This window comes from Saccostrea echinata, unplaced genomic scaffold, assembly GCF_033153115.1.
Source record: "Saccostrea echinata isolate AGI-Se365-2 ecotype Australia unplaced genomic scaffold, CSIRO_AGI_Sech_v1 ptg000032l, whole genome shotgun sequence".
Lineage (NCBI taxonomy): Eukaryota > Metazoa > Mollusca > Bivalvia > Ostreida > Ostreidae > Saccostrea > Saccostrea echinata.
The window spans coordinates 2578585-2603546 of record NW_026889781.1 but is presented as its reverse complement, the minus strand read 5'-3'; the positions used below and the strand labels follow the sequence as shown (position 1 = coordinate 2603546).

Below are 24962 nucleotides of genomic sequence, written 5' to 3'. Positions count from 1 at the left end.
ACGGGTGTTTTTAGTCCAATGTAGACCATATTCATTAGCTGCAACAATGTAGTCCTCTCCAATTTTGTTTTTCATCAGATGAAAAATATTGAAGAGGGCTACATTATTGCAGCTAAAAAATTCATATTTTCACCTGGAAAGTCACGTGCAGGTGAACTTAATATTCATGTATTTTTTCTATCATATTGGATCTCAGCCAATCAGAGAGCTACGATTATTAATTCAAATAATAATAGTTATGACCTTTGCTTTCTTTCATGTTATTTTTTCTTAATAATCGTTGTAATATTTTCCTTTTTTCAAGACAGATTTCCCACCTTTTTCTTTATTATTGATACATTTCAGCACACCAAAGTGCTAGCTGGGATCATGACAAACTGTCATGGTAACATGACAATTACAATTGATGTTAGCAGTTAAAATTATTTTCATATAAAAGAATTATAAGGCTTGTAACCTCACACTCATAATTAATTAATCATGTCTGGCAACATGTAAGTAAAGAAATTTTGCTGAATATTTAAAAGTACTGTATATACTCCTTAAAGAAGCTGGGGGTTGTGGCCATTTTTAGACTATATTGATCTCCTTTAAAAGAAGAGCTCCATATGAAGATATAGAAAATGATCAAATTTTAAAACTAAAATTTTTGAAATTTTTCTTTGCCAAATGATAGTTGACAGCTTAAGATATCATATCTAAAAAAAATTCAGTTAAATCTGGTGGTTAATTTGTGGTTAATTTGTTGACCCCCCAGCCTCCTTAAGGATACTACTTCATGAACCTTTCTCCTTCCTCACAGGCCAACTTTGATATGAATGCATAAAGTAAACAATTCCAGACAGTGACATGTTTTATTCCATTCGTTGCATAGTCATTTCATCATGAAAGCATTTGTACATACATGACTGTATAAAGATAAGGAATTATTTTCACTGACTGATTTAAAAATTCTTTAAATTCTCAATATATATAGATGACAAAATATTCTTTTACAACTGTCTCTATCAAAGCGCTTAACATTAAAAAACCTATGAAATGAATGCATTACTTATTGGATGATTATTTGATAAATTGCTCTATTAACTTCTTTTAGTTATCTAAAAAAATATGCACTCTGATATAACAAAAGTACAGATTTATACACAACATAGTTTATATATACCTTTCAAACACTAATTCCAAGACTTCCCAAAACTTACTACATCTTTAAATCAAGAAATATATATATTTTTTGATTTCTCACAGAACGAAAAGACAAGAAAGATGTCCATAGGACATGAATGCCCAGCCGAGGGTATATTAGTAATGCAACATGAAAAGAGCTATTTAAATCCCCCCCCCCCCTTTAATGTCATATATTTAAATTTCTTGAAATGTCCTGAATTGTATATATTGTATGAACTAGATGTTTGTTTGTTTGTTTGTATGTTGTTTAACATCCCTCTGGAGAATTTTTCACTCATATGGAGACGCCACCACTTGCCGGTGGAGAGCTGCAAATTTTGTCCTATACACGGCACTTACAGCCATTGAGCAGTGAGCGATCTTTTTCGTGCCAGCACCTACTGCGACACGGGACCTCAGCTTATACGGTCTCATCCGAAGGACCGGTCTCCACATCCCACAGTGGGATTCGAACCCACGACGTAAGGATCAACTCCTTACGCCGCGACCCTAGAGCAGACACTCTAACCACTGCGCCACATGGGAGACATGAACTAGATGTGTCGAATGCCACGAATGACTCCGCAGGCAGCTAAATAAGTTTCAAATGCAATATTCAGTTTTAAATTTGTTTGCACAAAAGATTTTTTTCTAAGTTCAGGGGACATAACTAAATTCAAACTTGACATGTATTTTTTGGTAAAATTTTTCAACCTTATACTGTACATACATCCCTACAAAAGTTAGAGAGCAGAAACTGAAAATTTCTGAATTTTTTCTAAGTTCAATTATGCAAGAGATATAACTCTGTCGAATATCATCGGACCATGGCCAAATCTGAACTTGACCTGTATTTTTTGGTAAAACACCTGCACATGCAATTTCAACCTTATACATACATCCCTACAAAAGTAAGAGAGTGGAAACTGAACGTTTCTTTTTTTTTTTTCTAAGTTCTAGAGAAACAACTATATCAAAAATCATCGGACCACAACCAAATTCGACCTTGACCTGCATTTTTAAATGACATATCCATATGTCAAATTTGAGTTGAATGTGTGCAACTGTTGCAGAGATAATGAACGGGAAGTGAATGATGATAGAATGAAAGAACAGAGTAACACTATATTCCCCTGGCCATTTTATGGCGGGGGATAAAAAATCTGAATTAACAAAAAATATCATGGTTTTGAAGCAGGTCATTGGCAATTTTTGTTTCTAGGATGTCACAGACTATTTAGATTTTGTGTTATTTTTCAGAAAGAGGACAAAATGGACACAATTTGTTCAATTTTTACTTTAGAATTTATAGAGCACAAATCTACTCCATAACAATATTAACATATTTCATTGATATTATCATTTTACAAAAGTTACGGAAAATTTGACTTTAGGTCATCTTCCTGATGTCATATCTAACATAATTATGCATTTCTCTGTCAAAGTTTGATTTTGGGGGCAAATATCAATTGGTCATTATAAAATAGTAGTGTATGAAGTTTGTATCTTAAATGGTTTCTTCAAAATTGACTGATTGATTGTTTGTTGTTTTACGTCCCATTCGAGACTTTTTCACTCATATAGAGAAGTCACCATATATAGGTGAAGGGCTTCAAATTTTGACCTTAACTCGGAACTCAGGGCCATTGAACAGTGAGGGATCTTTATAGTGCCAACGCCTGCTGTGACAAGCTTTTTAAGGTCTCATCGAAAGGACCCGCAACTTTCACTTTCAAAGTGCCGAGCACATGGCGAAGGAACAGTTGCTACCCATTTTTTAATGACTTAGGTCAGTCGCGGCCAGGATTCGAACTCAAGACCTCCCGATCACGGAGCAATTGCTCTACTGATTGAGATACCATGAACGGTCTTCAGAATTGAAATTGAAATCTAAAAAAAAGAGATATAGTTGATAAATTCTCACCAAATTCTGTTTAAGTGCATAAGCTTACATAGAAATATCTTAAATGGTTTCTTTAAAACTAAGCAAAATGCAAATTTAAGAAAAGTGAGGTCAAGGTCAAAGGAAAGGTCAAAGTAAAAAAAGACTGATGCAGTTGAATAGCTCTCATCAGTATGTATCAGCATATGAAGTTTGAAAAAACTATCCAGAATGGTTTCTTAAAAACTGAGCTAAACACTAATTTAAGAAAAGTGAGGTCAAGGTCAAAGGAAAGGTCAAGGTAAAAAAATGTTGATGCAGTTGAATAGCTCTCATCAGTATGTATTAGCATATCAGGGATAGACTTCAACTTAAAGATTCACTTGCCCTTTGGGCAAGTGAACTCAAACTTTGACTTGTCCGAATACAAAACTTGGTTGCCCAAAATTTAGAAAGAAGGGAAACCGATAACTTAATTTATTATTGTAAATAAAGTGAGATATTTTTTCTATATTTGGCAAGTTAAGTGCCAGATAAATATCTTGATGTGCAGGTGATGCTACATTTTAAATACTTGTAAACTCAAACTGCCATGCAGCAATATCTCCTTTTAAATAAAATTCATATTTTTGAAAATTATTTTCTTAATGATCTTTTTGTGAATTTAGATTTTTTCCCCCTGAAAAACTGAAGCCACGCTAAAGAAAAACATTGGCCATGTTTTGAAACATAAATATCCTAATCAGAATACATCGTGTTCCGAGAATAACTGGTTTTCTTTATGTTCGGTGAGTAAATAAATGAGCTATTTTTAAATATCATATTTCATAAATGTTAAGAAGTCAGTTTTGTCAACTACCCAGAAAGAAAAATGGAATAACGAACCTGATTTTTGAATAAACGGCGCTACCGAGGAATTTCCGACTACAAAAAGAATGTCATATATTCCTGGTAGAAATCAAATGTTCAAATTATTGTTTTGTTTATAAACTAATGTAAGATTTAAAAAATCTATCAAATATTCACTTCCCCGATCGGACAAGTACATCAGCAGTTTCACTTGCCCGTACTGAGAATTTACTTGCCCCGGGCAATCGGACAACCGTTAATGTCGATCCCTGCATATGAAGTTTGATAAAAAATATCTTGAAGAGTTTCTTTAAAACTGAGCTAAACACTAATTTAAGAAAAGTAAGTCAAGGTCAAAGGAAAGGCCATGATCATGAAATGTTGATGCAGTTGAATAATTCACCACGGTATGTATCAGCATATGAAGTTTGATAAAAAGATCCTATCATAGTTTCTTTAAAACTGAGCTTTAAACTGTGCTAAATGCAAAGCATAATGGAAGGACAGAAGGACGGAAGACGGATATGACAAACTCTATATGTCCTGACCATATTCATGGCGGGGCATAAAAATGTATTCTGATGCATTGTATTTATAAACCTATCTATAAATGTCTTTATAGTACTGATACATGTCTCCCAAAAATGGCTGACCAGTAATCTGAAATGAAGAACTTTGCCATTTTGAAAAAAAATAATAATACAGTCAGGGTTTAACACTAAGACACGTCAGACCAACTTGGTTAAATGAATGGTATGGTTGTGTGCAATGTACATGTATGTGAACTAGACCTTTTGGTCAGGTTGATAACTGTTAAATACATTTCAGTCTTTTGAATAAATATATTCAAAATTGAAAAAAAAATTATCTTCTTTGTACAAATGTAAACACAACCATTGCTCTGTAAGTTGAAATCCCTTCATAACACAATTGTTATTTTTAGCCATAAAAAAAAATTAATAGTGTATTTTTTTTTTAGCTGTAGTAGACAAGTCTGGGCTGAAACGTATTGATATGGTATAAATACTTACCAAATAACACTTTCTGTATTTAATTTAATAATATTTAGGATATTAATTTTAGTATAAATTGTTGAATGTCTTTAAGGCTCATAATTAATGTCCCCCAATTAATGAACCAGACTCAAAATGGCTAATCTAGCAGATTCTTGACACGCACAAGAGATAGTTTCAAAAGTTAACAATTAAAATTAGCAATTATAAGAAGTTTGGTCAGGGCAAGTGATTTTATGGTTAGTAAAAATTATGGAGGGTAGCCTGACATGTCTAGTACTTGTTAAAATAAATGTCAAATCTTGATACTCAAACCCCCTCATCTCGAACTATCCATGGAACTGTGGAAAAACTTGGAGATATCGGGAGGATTCAAGATGCTAAGGGTAAAATACTTATTAAATATAATAAGTGATTTGGACTTAAAAAATTACTGACATATTCACTGTATTCGAGATATTACTGTTTAAAATACCTATGTTCAACTGCACAATCATGTATTCTGTAAACCAACTATTATTCCCGAAAATTTTTATTCAGGATTCTTTACCTTGAAATCTATCTGCAACAGTAAGCATTAATTTTTGCAGTGAAGGAAACATATTCTACCATAATACACTGTCACAACTTATGATTGGTTTGTAATGAGATTATAAGAAGTTTGGTCAGGGCAAGTGATTTTATGGTTAGTAAAAATTATGGAGGGTAGCCTGACATGTCTAGTACTTGTTAAAATAAATGTCAAATCTTGATACTCAAACCCCCTCATCTCGAACTATCCATGGAACTGTGGAAAAACTTGGAGATATCGGGAGGATTCAAGATGCTAAGGGTAAAATACTTATTAAATATAATAAGTGATTTGGACTTAAAAAATTACTGACATATTCACTGTATTCGAGATATTAGTGTTCAAAATACCTATGTTCAACTGCACAATCATGTATTCTGTAAACCAACTATTATTCCCGAAAATTTTTATTCAGGATTCTTTACCTTGAAATCTATCTGCAACAGTAAGCATTAATTTTTGCAGTGAAGGAAACATATTCTACCATAATACACTGTCACAACTTATGATTGGTTTGTAATGAGAAATATTTGCAAGTAATGAAGGTTGCGAAAATTGCAGATCTTTCTTGCAGGCAAGTTAAAGTTGGTTTACAATACATCATGTTTATATACTGAACTTTACAGGGTATAATAACCAGGTCTTACCATTCAATGTAATTTAATCTAATGTTTCCCTAAGTATGACATCTTCTTTCATCAACTGCCATCAGAAATTTGAATACTTAAGCCAGTTCCAATGTCCTCCTTTGCAAACCCTGGCATTCCATGTGAACTGACATTTGCTCTCCATCTGATTCTTAGCCACTCCAATTCTTGATTGTCCCCAAATATATATCTTCAAAGAGAAAAAAAAAGTCAACTGAACCTAAGATCAATAGCTTCCTATAAACTTAAGTCTAATCTTAAATAAAAGATGCTCTAAAAGATGTCAAATGTACAGCAACGCTCACTTGAGTCATTTAAGCTCTGCTGTTCTTCAGAAACTTTTTTATCCCCATGAAAAATTGTGACCTCATAATGTGACCTAACCTAGCTCCAATAATACTGCTTCTTTGCTTGCTTTGTAACATACAATTTAATAACTCCAAAAAAATGGGGGGGGTTACTTTAACACTTTCCACCACCATACATCCATGTTTTTAAACCAAGAAAGACCAGCAGGGAGAACAACAGTCCAAGTCCTAAGGGAGGGGGGGGGGGGGTCCTATCCATAAGTACCTGTGCTGCTGACTTGTGGGGAATATTTTTCACTTTTTATCACCGTTGACTTGTGGGGAATATTTATCACTATTTATCATTGTTGACTTGTGGGGAATATTTATCATTGTTGGCTTGTGGGGAATATTTATTATCGTTGTTGACTTGTGGGGAATATTTATCACTACTGACTTTTGGAGAAGTGCATTATTTTACTATACATTTACATTAAAGATACAAATTATTCTTTCAATAAATATCTACCAAATCTAAAATTTAAAGAATCAATCAACATATAAAAGTACTGAAACTAAATAATGTTCATAAGTCCTCTAAATCAAAGCACATTGAACATGTTTGATACGATGCATATAAAATTTTCCTTAACTAGATTTAAATTAGAATTTTATTGCAAATTTTCATTTTTTCTTGCATAAAACTGTTATCAATTCAGAACTTATAAGTCAGTCTATGTGAAAGTTTTTTGGACCACACTGGACATTCAGTCCTGTGAAATTTTTAATTAATGCAATGAATACAAAGGACTGAACCAAATTTTGTCAGACCGAAAAACCTCTTGAGTAGGCCTAACAGCTTTTCTTTTACCAGGGATCGCTCCCACATAATTCTGTAGACTTCCATGCGATTTTAATGACATTTAATTACATATCTGGAATCGTACGATATTTTTTACTTATAAAAAAAAAACTATTGAAATGACTGCGTCGAAATAGTTAAGCTCAAAACCAGACACTGAGACATCAGACAATCAGGTGTAAAAAATGACACATCAGGCCAGAAGCACTGCACATCGGTCAGGTTCGATGGTCTGATGTCTTTCGCATAGACTGGAAAGTAGATTAAAGAGAGGTAAAAGTTATAAATCATAGGGGTATAGGTGTTAATTTAATCATTGATTTATTTGATTTATTTAACTTAAACCAATTGATTACTCTCGATTATAATCAATCATTTATTAGTGTATGTTGTAAAATTTTCGGATAATTCAATATTTATCAATATGGTTATATCTTCACAAAGAATTTTGGCTGAAGTAAGTCGGAGGTTAAAGTGATCTGTTCTGAATGACTGAATCATGAAACCCTTGGAATTTATTAATGCATTTAACAAGTCAGTAGTAATGTTACACTCATCATTAACAACATATTTTGCAATGGGTAACATCATATAAATAGTGCTTATTTTTAAGTGTAAAAATTAACAAGAGGCTCATGGGCCACAACGCTCACCTGAGTAACTTTGCTGTTCTTCATCTGAAATACCTATTGTGGCCCCGCCCTACCCCAAGGGGTCATGATTTGAACAATTTAGAATCTACACTACCCAAGGATGATTACACATAAGTTTCAGCTTTTCTGGCTAAGTGGTTTTTGAGAAGAAGATTTTTAAAGATATTTTCTACATATTTCAATGTAAAAATTGGATTCCCTAGAGTGGTCCCGCCCAATTCTCGGGGGTCATGATTTGAACAATTTTGACTCTACACTACCCCAGGATGCTTCCACATAAGTTTCGGCTTTTCTGGTTCAGTAGTTCTTGAGAGGAAGATTTTTTAATGACCCACACTATTTTTGTCTTTTCTTGATTATCTCCCCTTGGAAGGGGGCTTGGCCCTTTATTTTTTAAATTTAAACTCCCCTTCACACAAGGATGCTTTGTACCAATTTTGGTTTAAATTGGCCCAGTGGTTCTTGAGAAGAAGTTGAAAATGTGAAAAGTTTACAGACAGATGGACCGACAGATGACGGACAATGGGTGATCAGAAAAGCTCACTTGAGCGTTCAGCTCAGGTGAGCTAAAAATGACACTGAGAGAAATTTTTTTTCAACTGATGCATCAGTATGTACACTACAGTGTATTATACAGCTGAATGTCTGACTGATAAATAAAAAAAAGTTCTACATCAGAATAAAAGGCATCTAAACACTCTGCATAGATTTTTTATGCCAGTCCTATACCCCAAGGTATCACGACTGAAAAAAAAAACAAAAAAAAACTTGAATCTACCTGAAGATGCAACCATATGAATATGACTAACCAAGGCTTTATTTTCTTCAACAGTTAATTTTTATTTAAAGATTTTTCCTATGTTTTTCTATGTAAAACTGATCCAAAATTGTGGCCCCACTCAACTGAGGCACAAATTTCACAAATCAGGAAGAGGTACCCTTGATTAAGATAACCATGGGCTCAGTTTATCTGCTTTATACCCAGAAGCAACTTGAAGAAAGATTTTCAAAAATTTAATGCATTTTCACTGTGTATTCAATAGAACCATACCTTAGCACCAGAATCCCCAACCAAGTGCCATGACATTCACAATTTTATAAGAGGCACTCTTACTCATCATAACTATGTACTAAGATTGGTAACCTGATGCACATGATCAAAAAAGAAAGATTTTCAGAGAAATAATGCATTTTCACTATATAACCAATAAGGCCCTGCCCTAAGACCAAAACTACTGACCCCTTGGGGAATAAAATTCAAAATTATGGAAAAGGCAACTTTATTCATCACAACCATGAACTTAGTATTGTTTTCAATACTCAGGAGCAGAAAAGAAATTTTCAAAGAAATAATGCATTTTCACTATACCTGTATTATCCACAGACCACACCCTCCAACCTCTCATCCAGGGGCTATGAAATTCACAATTTTCGAAGAAGCACCTTTGATCATTATAACCTGCTCTTAGTTTTTTTTCCCTTAATAATCAGAGACAGAGAAGAAGATTTTCAAAGAATTAATGCATTTTCACTATAATTATCATTAAAGCCCCATCCTAACACCAGAACCCTCTATCCAGTATCCAAGGGCCATGAAATTAATAATTTTGGAAAAGGTGCTCAGCATAACTTTGTACTTAGTTTGTCTGCTTCATATCCAGGTGCAGAGAAGAATATTTTCAAAGAAATAATGCATTTTCACCATATTTAATCAATGGAGTGCCACCCTAACATCGGAACCCCTGACCTTGGGGCAAGGAATTTCAAAATTTTGATAGAGGGCTTAATGCTTATTCAACCATGGCAGCAATTCAACTGCTTGATTTCCAGGAGTAATAAAAGAAGATTTTTAAAGATTGCAATAAATTTAATGCATTTCGCCCCATCCCTCAGGCCCAAAGGAAGGGGGATGGCAGAGATAATAAAATTCACAATTTTTGTTCCCCTTCATGATACTAAATATTCTTTGCCAAAATTGGTTGAAATTGGTTCATTGGTTCCAGAGAAGAAGCTAAAAATATTCAAATGTTAAAGAAGGATGGACAAAAGCAGATAGCAAATAGGTTATCTGAGTGACTTAGGGTTTCATTTGAAAACAAGAGGCCCAGGGGCCACATCGCTCACCTGAGCACTACAGCTAGGAAAAAGCAGAAATCAGTTCAGTCTTGAAAGGTTGAAAAGTTCAATATAAAAGTGGTTCGGGGGGAGGGGGGGGGGGGTCATGAATTGAACAAATTTGAATCTACATTATCTGAGGATGCTTCCATTTAAACATGACCAATCATGGCTTTACTGTTCTTGAGTAGAAGATTTTTAAAGATTTAACCTAAGTATTCCTATGTAAAACTTTGATCACCCATTGTGGCCCCACCCGACCTCCAGGGGTCATGTTTGAACAAACTTGAATGTACACTATCTAAGAATGCTTCCATATAAATATGACCAATCATGGCTTTGCTGTTCTTAAGAAACAGTATTTTTTAAAGATTTGTACTATGTTTTCCTATGTAAAACTTTGATTGCCCATTGTGGCCCCACCCTATCCCCGAGGGTCATGATTTGCACAAACTTGAATCTACACTACCTGAGGATGCTTCCATGTAAATATGACCAATCATGGCTTTGCAGTTCTTGAGAAGAAGATTTTTAAAGATTTTTCCTATATATTCCTATGTAAAACTTTGATCGCCCATTGTGGTCCCATCTGACCCCCGGGGGTCATGATTTGAACAAACTTGAATCTACACTACCTGAGGATGCTTCCATGTAAATATGACCAATGATGGCTTTGCAGTTCTTGAGAAGAAGATTTTTAAAGATTTTTCCTATATATTCCTATGTAAAACTTTGATCGCCCATTGTGGCCCCATCCGACCCCGGGGGTCATGATTTGAACAAACTTGAATCTACACTACCTGAGGATGCTTCCATGTAAATATGACCAATCATGGCTTTGCTGTTCTTGAGAAGAAGATTTTTAAAGATTTTTCCTATATATTCCTATGTAAAACTTTGATCGCCCATTGTGGCCCCACCTGACCCCCGGGGGTCATGATTTGTACAAATTTAAATCTACACTACATGAGGATGCTTCCATGTAAATATGACCAATCATGGCTTTGCTGTTATTGAGAAGAAGATTTTTAAAGATTTTTCCTATATATTCCTATGTAAAAATTTGATCCCCCATTGTGGCCCCACCTGACCCCCGGGGGTCATGATTTGAACAAATTTAAATCTACTCTACATGAGGATGCTACCATATAAATATGACCAATCATGGCTTTGCTGTTCTTGAGAAGAAGATTTTTAAAGATTATTCCTATATATTCCTATGTAAAACTTTGATCCCCCATTGTGGCCCCACCCGACCCCCAGGGGTCATGATTTGAACAAACTTGAATCTACACTACCTGAGGATGCTTCCACATAAGTTTCATATTTTCAAGCACATTGGTTCTTGAGAAGAAGATTTTTTTAATGATGCCATTAATTTTTCACAAATTCTTAATTATCTCCCCTTCGAAGAAGGCGTGGCCCTTCATTTGAACAAACTTGAATCCCCTTTACCCAAGGATACTTTGTGGCAAGTTTGATTGAAATTGGCCCAGTGGCTCTGGAGAAGAAGTCGAAAATGTGAAAAGTTTACAGACAGACGGACGGACAGAAAGACAGACGGACTACAGACAAAATGTGATCAGAAAAGCTCACTTGAGCCTTCGGCTCAGGTGAGCTAAAAAGGGCTAAAATTAGCACAAAATTAATTCGAGTTTCCTTTCAAGTAAGATCGATTGAAAACAAAAAAGTACATTTCAAAGACTGAATAACCATGAGGTCAGCAAATGAGGTCAGTGAATATTTTTTTTATGGTAATGGAAACATAGATTTCAAAATGAGAACTAATGATAATTGTTTACTTATAATCTTTTACAGTTATCTTGACTAACCAATGCCTTCTGTCACGTACCATACAGAAATCCAGACAGAGCACATTCAGTTATATACTCTTATCCTCCAATTCCATGCAGAGTCACACGAATGTCTGTTAACATCTGCCTCTCAGTCTCCAAAATTTTCAAGAAGAAAGTTGCCTTAAGTTTGCTCTTGTTGTGAAAACTCCAAAATCTGCAATAATAGTTTTGCGCTGTATTACACAATTTAATTAAATTTTTTCATTAGATTATGTGTTTATTTTTACCCATGATCACAAGAAAAGTCTATGAGCTACATCACTCAACACCAATTTTTGACCCCAATAGCAAATATAATTTGTCAGAGCTCTCAATACAACTGACCTTGTCTCGACACACTTAAGAAATAAAATATAATATGTAATCTTTGCATCAACTTAGATAGTTTTAAAAGACATTTTGCTTTATCTGGAGGGGCGAGATCAAGTCCTTCATCTGGGATTGAATCATTCATCTTTTTTGTACTGTTTTAACTTTTCACATTTTTTAAAAATACATGACGTACTGGTATAATTTAAAGATTGTGACCCCTTGAACTTTTGAGATTTATACTTTTTCTAAAAAAAAAAAAATTGAAATATTGTTCATGTCAATAACAAATAAAGTTGCAAGACTGGTGCAAATTTAAGTATCATGTAAACAACAGGTCTTCCCGGTTCTTCTTTTCTTCTTCAATGAGTACCTATATGATGATCATTGTCAAAGCAATCGAGTTCATCAAAAGCAAACATTTTTATAGGGGCGGGACAAAACAGGTAGATCTTGTGATCCGATACGTATCTCAATACATATAACATGATATGCAGATACGCATCTCGATATTATAATAAATATATATGAAAACTATAAAATTAAAACTAGAGTGTTTAAAGGAACACGTGTCGCCTGCTCTGTAGCTTCCTTAAAGGTGAAAAAAAAAATCTAAAATTGTCAGCTTTTTATTTAATACTTTTAGCAAAATAGTTCATGCATTTGCCTGCAAAAGAAAAACTGGCACCCATGGATAGTATTTATAAGACTCCAATAGAATCTAACAATCAAAGAAAATATGGTTCTTTAACCCTCAAATGAATAAATTAATTGAAATTATTAGAAATATCTACTTAATCATTTTATTAATACATATTTCCAACAATTAATCCTCCAAAACAGATTTCAGCCTGTCCTTACTGCAATTGTCACTCTACACAATCCATTTTCATCTGTGGAATACTGATCCCAAAGTATTTTCATTGTATTTACATGTGTGTTAACTGAATTTCATACAGTTTCAAAGTACTTTATCATGAGCTAAACGTGTTTCCAAGAATCCTCCAAAAGAGATTTCAGTCTATCTTTACAGCAATTGTCAGTCTTAACACGATCCATTGTGGAATACCTCGTCCCAATGTATTTGCATAGTATTTAATTTAAATACAAGTTTATGTGGTAACTGAATATCATACAGATTCAATTACAGTATCATGAGCTCATAAACATGTATAAATGCTAATTATCAAGATCCTGTCTCTCAAATTTCAAAAGTCATAAGTTAAAATAAACTCCTCACTGTATTTTTTTGTTAAGTAGGTCAAAGGTCAAGGTCAAGTGGATTGTAATGCTGGTATTTTTCATATTGTGTTACGATAAACAGTGCACATGTATGCTAAATGGCATAGAAATACCTCTTAAATGTCAAAAAATATGCTGTAAATCAGCCCTATGAACTATTTTGAAAAGTAAGTCAGATGTCAAGAGGTTGGTAACCATGATGGTAATTTACAAAAGCCATAGTGCCAAGCAATATATGTGCAAAATAACAAATCCATACATGTACCTCTTATAGATTTTGAGATATAGGGTGTGAAAGATGGACAGACAGACACCGGGTAAAGTGATCTCTTAGTGCCACTCTGCTCTGCAGGCGACACAAAAATTTAGTATTTTATTTCAATATTTGTCTTCTTGACAATAAATCAAGATTCTATATCATTCTATATCAAATCAATGTGGTCGCCCGCGTGGCGCAGTGGTTAGAGTAAGGAGTTGATCCTTACGTCACGGGTTCAAATCACACTGTGGGACGTGGAGACCGGTCCTTCGGATGAGACCGTATAAACCGAGGTCCCGTGTTGCAGGAGGTGCTGGTACAAAAAAGATCCCTCACTGCTCAATGGCCCTGAGTGCCAAGCATAGGTCAAAATTTGCAGCTCTCCACCGGCAAGTGGTGGCGTCTCCATATGATTGAAAAATTCTCAAGAGGGATGTTAAACAATAAACAATCAAACAAATCAAATGTGCTTTGAAATTGATACTTGAAGTTCATCAATTTCATTGACTAAAAATTTACAAAACGATATTCTAGGGCATATTTACTACTGATATGCAGACTTATTTTTTCTCAAGAGAAAATTTCCCCTGAGTATCCCATTTTCCCCATTTGATGAGTACAAAATTTCCCTTACAATAATGAAAAGTACTAATATTTTATTTTCCTTCATAAAAATTTTCAGAAGATCTGAAATATGGTTTATTTTGCTATTTTATGCACTCTAAATGGTCATTTAAAGGACTTATCGCATGATCTTTCAAAAATCGTAATTTTATGAAAATATTATCTACAACCTTGTTTATTAAAATACTGACTACAATAAACGTTGTTGAAATAATATTTTAAGAGATATTGAGAGTTGAAATTCAAATACGGCAATATGCATATTTCAGTCGGATTTCAGCGAAATACAGCTCTGACATCATAGGCGACAATTCAGTGATAGAGAGATGAGAATATGCACACTATTTATGGAGTTATCAACGACAAATGCAGCTTAATTACGAAAAATGGTGAAAAAAATAATTCCTAGCGTGCTTTTTAATTACTATAGAAACATTAACTAGTTCTAAGGTATAAGGCTTTTGAGATATTTTCGATTTTTATTCGAAACATTTAGAATCTGTACAGCTCCGATTACGACAATGATTCGTGAACGGAAAATTATTTTTCAAGACCCCCATCCTTTACAAAACATAAGTAAATTGATGTTATGCTAAAAACGAAGAATAACAAAGTAATACAATATTAAATTTGTGAATCAAATAAGTTAATACAAGTGGTAAGATGACAAATCAAATTGTATTCTGATGGCGAGTTTCTTCGTCTTCGCCGCGTCTCCTTCGATATCGTCACTGCTATTTTTACAATGTTAACAGATTTTTCAGATTTTTTCTTGCTGACAATTCTAAAATATAAGGTTGGATATTCAATTTCATATCGATAAAATCAGTGATTTGCTCGGCCACAATGCAGAAAATTCAGGTTGTATCGTGTATATTTTAGTAAGCTTAACGTGAAGAGCTGATCAACCATTGCCGCCTTTGACGTCACAGGGTCACGTGATCGCTATCTAATTAACTTAGATTTTTAATTCAGGTTTTTTTCATTTGAGTCAATAATTGGTTAATTACCGCGGTTTATCCGCAGTAAAAACACAAAATTTATTAACTGGGGTCATAAGGAACATTTTACACTTTTAATTTCAAATAATTAAGAAACATGCGATAAGTCCTTTAAATGCTGAAATTGCACCCCCCCCCCCCCCCCCCCCCCCAGCAGGGCTCGTCCAGTGAGAGTGGCCCCCAGACCCCGGCTGATTTTCCCAATTTCTCCAGAAAAGTTTAATTTCCAATTTGTTTCAAAATTTCAAATTCTTTTTAATGAAATTTGAGAATCCATGCTTTGTTACTGGCTGTTAGTGCAGATGGACACTAACAAATAATATTAACTGTTGTGGAAACGATACTTTCTGATGCTTTACATACTGAACTTTTCTATGTACAGTACCATCTTCTGAGGATGCTCAAGAGTGAAAATGGTTTCCCTCTTATCTATGACTTATTAGTTGTAAAGAGCATCTACAATACCAATATCATCTCTTCACTTTGTACAAGCCGCCATTTTCAATTTTTTGATAGGCCGTTCATGTATCGTTTCGTACCGATATTTCAATGCATGTATCATAAACCGTATCTTAGCAGAAAATATTGGTATGTATTGGTTTATCGGTATATCAATAATCATCCCACCTCTACCTTTTAAAAAAGCAATATTTATATACAAGATTATGACACTAATGTACTAGAGACATAATTTTGTGTCTTTGACTGAATTTGAACCCTTCCCTGGCATGCCAGTCCAATGTTCTATCAATTGAGGTACAGTGTTCAAGTTTAACCCACTAGCCCAAGCCAGTATTAAAGAAGCTGTGTATCATACACTACCATACCAACACATGTACAAGTATATAAAAAAAAATAAATATCTTGAATCCTTAGTTATTTATAAATGTTCCATATGTGATTTATCATCATGCTGACTTTAAGCTTTTTTATTACTTGTTCTGAAGGGGAAATACCTTCTTAAGATGTGAATTTATACTACAGTGAAGCAAGCTTACATGAATAATGATCGAAGTGCAAGAGACAGATGAGTATGCTTTGTTATAATTTATTTTACATATATGTATTAAGTTTATAATATATTTTAAAGTCACTGGGATTGTAAGCGTGAATTCATTAAACATGTTAAACTTTGTGCTTTACTGTAGTGCTTTTCATAAGCGCTTGTTTTATGAATTAAGAATTGTATTCAACAAGCTCTACCACTTAGCTTGCTACACTTTGCAACTGGTAGAGTTAGAAAACTAAAGACAGATTTATCAATCTAATATTTTTCTAACACCTGAATACTAGTACTGGTTAACTTATATCTTTTCATGGAATATATCATATCACTTGCACCACCTTTTATTGAATCTGGATAATAATTAGATTTTATAGGTTGTATCTTGGGCAGAATCTCAAGTAATATGTGATTAATAATATCTTTCAATTGGGTATTCTTTCATCCAGGATATTAGACGGCAAAAATTCTACGTGTCATGGTAAGCATTGGCATGATAAAGATCCCTCACTGCTCAATGGCCTGGAGTGCCGAGTAAAGGTCAAGCCCTTCACCAGTATATATGGTACGTGACGTCTCTATATGTCATGAGTGAAAAATTCTCGAATGGGATGTAAAACAGCATACAATCAATCAATCAATCTCTTAGTTTCATGAGAATTGCATGATTATCCTGTTCGTTTTTTCATACACAGGTATTTTAAAAAGTATGGCCCTTTTATCTTTAGAGAATTGTATAATTCATAATTAAGCCAGATTTTTTTTTTAATATACCATGGGGGGGGGGGGGTTCCATCTTCTTTTAAAACCAATTACATGTATATCTATGCACTATGATTTAACTATGCTACAACAAAAAGGGGGGAGAGAACAACTACATGTCTGCAGCCTTCAGCGAACATTTACAATATTTATAAAAATTCACACTCTCTACTACTATAACACAGTGTTATAGCACTGTGGATAGCACAAATGTTGTGATTTGAAAGGTTGCTTTCTCAATGGCTCCGCCTTCACTAACGGTCCCACCATCTAACATATTTCTACATGGGTACTGTATAAAAAAAGAAAGTACAACCTTCCAACGCCTATCAGGTCCCGGGGGTTAAATATTGAAAATAAATTCTTATTTCTTTACAGGATTAATAGCATTATAAAATAAAATCGACGACTCTGAAGTGAGCCAAAGTTTCACGTTACACTACATGGTTAAATGTTACTTTTCTACTACGAACTACATGTACTACTATATGCATTACTTCACGCATGATTTACGTGTCTAAAGCTAAGCAGGTTGTTGTATGCCTAATAAATAATAAAATATCTAACTACTTTACTTACCACATGACTGTCACCTCGGAGCCGCCATTACCCGCAATAAGTTGGTTTTCCGCTCCTTGTTAGCCTTTGAAAGTTTACGATGTTAGGGGGACCAGTTTAAACCCCGCTGCATTCCGAATGAACATTTCCCAGCATCCCCAAACAGTCGTTTTACGGTGCAGTGAGAACACAGAATGTGGGTTAATTTGCCGACTTATGGGGATTTTTTCGAAAATGAAAACAAATCGATTAATTTTTATCAGTAGACTACGTAGAATCCAAAAATACCCATGACCATATTTGTGGGGAACGAGAGATTTCCCCACAATTCTCAACTTTCCCCATAAGAAAGGTCCTTTGTCAGGTGTGAGTTCCCCACAAGTTGGTAAACGCGGGTGCTCTCTCTCTCTCTCTCTCTCTCTCTCTCTCTCTCTCTCAATAAACTTTTACACAGAGTTTGAATAATTTTCAACTAAAATTAGTTTCTATTCTGATTCTGTTAATACATATATCTACATATATGTTTGTACATGTATTTGAAATATGTGTAAAAGATTTAATTAAAAAAATATATAATAATAATTTTCCACATTGATCATACAATAATTATAATGTGTGGTACTCCAACAATAATGATCTCGACCAGAAAAGATGCAACATTATTATTTAGACGCTTGACAAAATCAAAAGTTTGTATGATTCTGATAGAATACACAATGATAATCATTCACCAATTTCGAGACAAATTATTATTTGGACGCTTGACAAAAGGAAACGTTTGTCTGCCGGATATAATCACGTGACCTAGGCCATGTGCTTGATATCAACAATGCGGCAGTGCCAGTGAAAGTCAGGCGGTATGCCGGTAAGTAAAAATGATTTTGTTATATTAAGGTAGAGATTGACAGGTTGTCAACAAAAAAACTAACCATTGAAATTTTCTGAATTTTATATATGTTTGTGTTGAGTCTTTGTTCTTAATCTTATTAAAAATTCAAGGTAGGTCATCGGGCTAGTTTAAGAGAAATTTGATAATTTTAATATAGCCTTCATCATCCACTGAAGAGCTGAAAAAGCAGGGTAAAATAATATAAGAAGAAGATATGAAGAGGGCTATAAAATTTTTATTGATATATTAATTATCATTTGTCTTATATGAATTCAAACATCTGTCTATATGAAATAATATTTGACATCAATCTTAAAATTATCAAGCATTGTAAACGAAAAACAGAATTACATTCACCAAGATGCATGGTCAAATTACGTTAAAATATTGCCTATTCATTGCTCAAAGACTCACACTTCTGCTTCCACTGTGAAAAAATTACCCATCAAATTTCTTTTTGTATTGCATATTATAGTTAGTCAATAGGTATCTTATATTTCAGAAAAAAATCATACTACATAATGGGGTTTAATTTCAACCTGGCGCAAGTTTATTATCTTACACCCTACCCTACCCCCCTTCCTTTACAAAGGATGCACTTTTGAAGAATATGGTGACTAAGAGAGATTATCAAAGAATTCATAAAAATATTTCACAGAAAATGAGTTAATTCTTTGTAATATTCTTCTAAATTACATTTTATATCACAAAAGCAAATATTTATACATCCTAGACACATGTTGCCCTGGTTGACCTTTTTGCACTTACATTCAAACAGATATGAACTTTCCTTTATATCGTTAAAATTGACTTTGATAGATTTATTATACATATGATTCTTGGATGAATTATCAATGACAATATCTTTTGACCAATTCTGTGCATAAATAAACTGGTCTTTTAATCTTCCTTTGACAATTAGTATCAATTTCACTTTCCTTTAATAATTCCTTTTTCATTCCAAATACATGTATAACATGTATAAGAATACCCAGTGATTATGAAGTTTTGTAAACAGAATTAATCCACAGTATGTTATCCTTGTCTTAAAGATATTCAAATAAAAGCATGAGTTATGTGTTTCACTGTTTAATGAAGACTGCCTGGTCATCAGTAGTCAGATATTAATACACTAAAGCATCACATGGTAAAAAGTGCGGGGTAATAGAGTGATTCGGTTATCATTAGAAACATACAAAAATAGTGTAATAATTTATGTAAGAACATATAATCTATTAAAGGTAATAATATGTAACTTTTAAGTATAGATTTTACGCACAGGTTCATAAAAGTTAGAGGAATCCCACCATAAAATGTATATGATGGTGTACAACTTTTAAACTCGGGATGTAATTCAACAAAATAAAGTGAATACATTCAATAATATGTAAGTTTTTCCTGAAGTCCAAACTCCTCAAGTAATTTCAAGAAAATTGGAATGTCATTTGATACAACATTATGACCTGCAACAAGAAAAAGATGATTTGATTTAAGAAAATCTAAGAAATATAACAATGCTTGATGAATGTTGATGCTACATGTACATGTATAACCATTAAGATTCATTTGGAAAAGTAAGATAAACTTGTTATTTTGCTAGCTATAGTTTTTTGGCTTATTGGCTGACGAAGATCAATGTACACTTGTATGAATCTTTAATTGCCATCATATGCATCCAGTTGTGTCATGTTCAAGGAACCGGACAATTCTGTTGATTCTATGTCAATACAACAAAGGTATTCTTTTCAGAAGGAGCTGCCTGCAATGAGTGGAATTCATTCTGTATATTCAGATTTTGAAGCACATATCTAATGGGTGGGATATGTCTGTTTCCTCTTTACTGTATCCTTCTGGTAGTTCTTTTTCTGAAATGAACAAATTATTTTAATATTTAAAGAACTAAAATACATGTATTACTTCTTTCTTACACTGCAAACATGGTATGACTATGTCTATATTATGAATATAAGACATTTCTGACTGGATTAATGAAGTGTCTAAATAAAAAAAAAAAAATTGGTATATATAGGTAAAGATTACATATTCTAGTTTCTCAATGTAGTCACACTCTAAGGCCAAGATCATGGGGTTAAAAAAAGAAATAAACATGTGAAATACAAAGACCCAGCAATAATTGTTTAAGAGTTAAGGCCAAAGGATAAAGTTTTTGTGGAAAAAACACTACATGTACCTGTCAATGAAACATCTTCAATGTAAAACAATACATACAGCAACTAGCAACATGCTGTATGTGTACTTAAAAAAGCGGGCTTCATATTTTAGCGGCTTTGGCACAAAAACGATGCGCTAATTCAAGAATACTGCTAAGAAATCATTTATAAATACAATATACAGCAGGGACATATATAGCTCGAATTCATGATTTTGCCAAAAATTCCACACCCAGTAATTGCGCTAAATTTTAAATACGCCAATTTATGTACACATACAGTAACTATTGTATGTGGAATTAAAATACATTTTTTACATCATTCTTATTCCTTGGTTTTATATCCAGTCTTGTCCTAATTACCTTATTGACATAATTCCAATATTCTTTTGTAACACTGCATATGACACTTGATTATATAGCAAAGGACCATGTATGTCCATAAGATCTGTAACATGAAGATAAAACAATAAAAATTAAAGTAGATAGCTTGATCTATTTAAAAGATATTGTAGAATTTATGAACAATTCTGATTTAATTTGTAAATTTAATTTTTTGTAAATTTAGGTATGATAATGTGAAGAAGTCAGTATGTACATGTATTGTTAAAAAACCATGTCTCATAAGTTTTTAACAATACATTGTACTGACTTCTTCAGATTATCATACCAATTCTTTGGTGTTATAGTTGAAACAATCTCATTCAAGTTAGAAGACATCTTTACATTTTATAATTTTTGGTTGCATGTATTCAGTTTTTAATTCAATTTACAATGTGTTTTTTTTTTTTTGTATGTCTATACACAAGCATTTACCGGTACATGTATTTAAGTCAATAGTGCACCTGACTAGTGATGCAGGGGTCCCAGGTTAGAATCTCGGTCCAGCCATACATTTTCCTCCTTTCCTGTCACACATGTATGCTACTTTATGTACAGTTACTGTAGCAGATCTGTCTTGAATTTTCCTGAAATATGTATATGAACTTTGAAAAATTATTGACTTGAGAAAATGCTTCTACATGTATACAATAGTTTGTACATTATGGTGTGTAACTTAAGAATATAAGGACTAAAATTTTGAAACAAATTAAGCTTTAAATACAAACCAATGGCTACTTTGAAGTTAATGTAAAAAGCACCCTTGATATTCCTCTTTCCAGCTGACACTTGATTTGAATGGCCACATTATTTCCACAAGAATGCTGAATACACTGCCTTAGCCTACTCCATATTTTGCTTCACCTGTAGTATTTAATATTTCTTTTAGTATTTATAATATCTGTTTATAATCAGGACCCTTTTGAGCATACAACAAATACATACATAATTTATTACATGTGCATAATTATTACATAAACTTGCATTTATTTAAACTGTAATTTATCATCTATGTATATGGTTCATAAGTTAACATGTAAAATACATGTACTTAAACATGTTAAATAATATACAATGTTAAGTATCAAACAGGTCCAGTACAATCAGTACATTCATCTGCATAGGTAGAATTACCTACAGACGGTTACTGTAACTTTATTTTGCTACTTTGGGTAGCTTTATTTAGCTATTTCAATGCAACTTTTTACAAATTTGCTTTTTTATTTCAAAAAGACAAAAGATCTAGAATTGCAAGTAAATGTCCACTATTATTTATACAAGGGATTAATATTTAAAAAGCGACCCAAAGCAGAGAAAGTTTACACATTTCTGTATTTGAACTTTAAGCAAAATGTGTATTTCTATTGTTTGAGTAACTATACACAACCTGGTGTGCATTTAGGCACAGAAAAGTATGATTACTTCACATTGTGCTAAATAATTACCAATCCGGCCTTTATCATGTTCACCAGAAATGTCTGGTCTTGTTATTTCATTCAAGAAGTAAGAGTCTGGTCATAAAATAAGTTTGACTATGTAGCTAAATAAAACTACTTTAGTTAGGTAAAAAAAACTTTTGTAGGTAATTCAAGCTACGTAGCTAAATCTAGTGATTGTACCAGACCTGTACGTTAACAACAAACATGCACCATAGTCGTAATATTCACCTGATGTATCTGAAACGGACACTGCAAACAAAACATTTGTTCTGCAAAAATTTTTACTTCTTCCATCATACCAATTAACATCTGCAGGGTCATGGCCTTTCATCAGTTAATGTCTATATTCAAAACCACATCAGACACCGATACCGGCATCCACGTGGTGCTGCAGTCGACAAGGAGTAGTTTCACAAAAAAATAAGTTCATGGTCGGTTTCAGTCTCATTTTCATTTCGATTCTTATTAAGGTGCTTCAATTTCGAGGACCGTCAAGATTAAATATGTATGGAAACTTTGTCTTTTAAACGAGGAAATTTTCTCGACTGCTTCGTCGGCCATCTTGTAGCATAGACAATAATGTGTAAATGAGGACTATTATTTGGCGGCGTTGCGGAATCCGGAAAAACAGCACGTGCTAATATGCGAATTCTATCAATCACGTGATTGCTATCGGTCTCGACCTTAATGTACAAGTAAGTGATTTACATTTATTCGATAAAGGAAATGTCTCAGAAATCAGCTGACAGCATATTGAAATTGAACTACAGCTTCTGAAGAAACTAGTTCGGATTATCTCTACACCTTTGCATAGGAGATGGAGATTGCATGGTGATTTTATGTTCCTTATGTAGATAAAGTGGCGATAAATTATATTATATATCTTTACTAACAAATATATCTTTACTAACAGTAAATGCTCGAATTTTACAGTTTTAGCTTGAATTGAGCTGCAAATTTTGTGAGAGATCTTTTTCGTGCCAGAACCTACTATGACACAGGACTTCAGTTTATACAGTCTCATCCGAAAGACCGGTCTCCAAGTCCCAAAGTGGGATTAGGTTGGAAAGAATATGACCGACAATTTCGATTAAAAGAGCCAAAGATACCAGTACCAGTATATCCTGGGACATGATTGACCCAGAACTATAGCTTCTTTACATAACCCTCAGTCAGTATATGAGAATCCTCAGGGCAACTCAAAATTTTGTTATGAGTACAACAACAAAGGTTCTTGTCGCATACAAAACCAATATTAACACCATTGTTTAAAGTGTTGAAACAAACATCCTACTATTCATTGTGCTGATAAACAAGCAGTGCAGAGGATATCATCCTCAAGGGCTTTTCAAGCTCCCTTTTCAGTTTTTCGTCAGTCAGGCAGCAAATATTCAACAGGTTCCTTTTGTAAGAACAGGTTTAACTCCAATTAACTTGAACATTATGTGTCCTGACCTGGCATTTTTTTTCCAAATCAAACTATAGCTAATGAGTTAAAGAACGCTTTTGCATTAGGTTTTTATCTACATTATGAAGGTCCAAGAGTGTCAACAATCTGTGATAACTTAGTTTCTGTGAACGATCATCCTAAAGAGCCTAAAGGAAAACAAATGACAAGGAAATTTCTTTGGGTTGCATAGCAGGCCCTTTTATACATGAGCCTTTATCTAACTTAAAGCTATCATCTATTGGGGTCGTAGCAAAAAAGGATGGGTTTGGCGTCTCATCCACCACCTTTTATATCCTTCTAATTTTAGTGTTAATGATTTCATACATCCTGAATCTTGTTCTGTTCATAACACTTCTTTTGACGAGGTTTTAGACATGATAGGGGCACTGGGAAAAGGGACTTATCTTGGAAAAATGGATGTTAAATCAGATTTAGATTACTTCCGGTTCACTTTTCTGACCATCAATTACTTGGTTTCAAACATAATGATCAATATTATTATGATATGTGTCTACGTATATGTTGGTAAACTTTTCCCGAGCACCATGAGATTTGGTGCAGAGCGAAGCGAGGGACCAAATCGAATGGCGAGGAAAAAGTTTAACAACAGACTTAGTACATGTTTCACACGAGAAATTAAACCTTTTGTACATGTGTCTCTATCTATTTCATTGCAATTCTTTGTGTGTTTATTGTTATTTAATGAAGATTACGATGATTTGATCCTGACTGTTGCCATTTTGTACAGGCCCAGATGTGATAAATATACTCCTCAGGGTAATATATACCTGTCTGCAACAGGTCAGATGGCAGTCTAAAGTGAATAGTTTTCAAACTCAATAAGGTTCATTTCTATAGATTAAAAATCTCGGTATGAAGATATATATGTCATTTTATGGGATTTAAGTCAGGGGACTTGTGGACATTAGTAATGACTTGTTTTTAGAGATAAAATGGATAAATTGCTCTTGAA

At 33.6% G+C, this 24962-nt stretch overlaps 1 long non-coding RNA gene across 1 annotated transcript; it reads right to left on the bottom strand.

Annotated features, from left to right (window-relative positions):
• Window positions 1–21570: 21570 nt before the first annotated feature.
• Window positions 21571–23211, bottom strand: LOC133197945 (uncharacterized). The gene is made up of 3 exons (XR_009722454.1): window positions 22768–23211; window positions 21829–21964; window positions 21571–21687 (listed from the first exon to the last, which is right to left on the bottom strand). It is a non-coding gene; the product is annotated as an uncharacterized LOC133197945 (long non-coding RNA).
• Between the last annotated feature and the right edge of the window lie 1751 nt (window positions 23212–24962).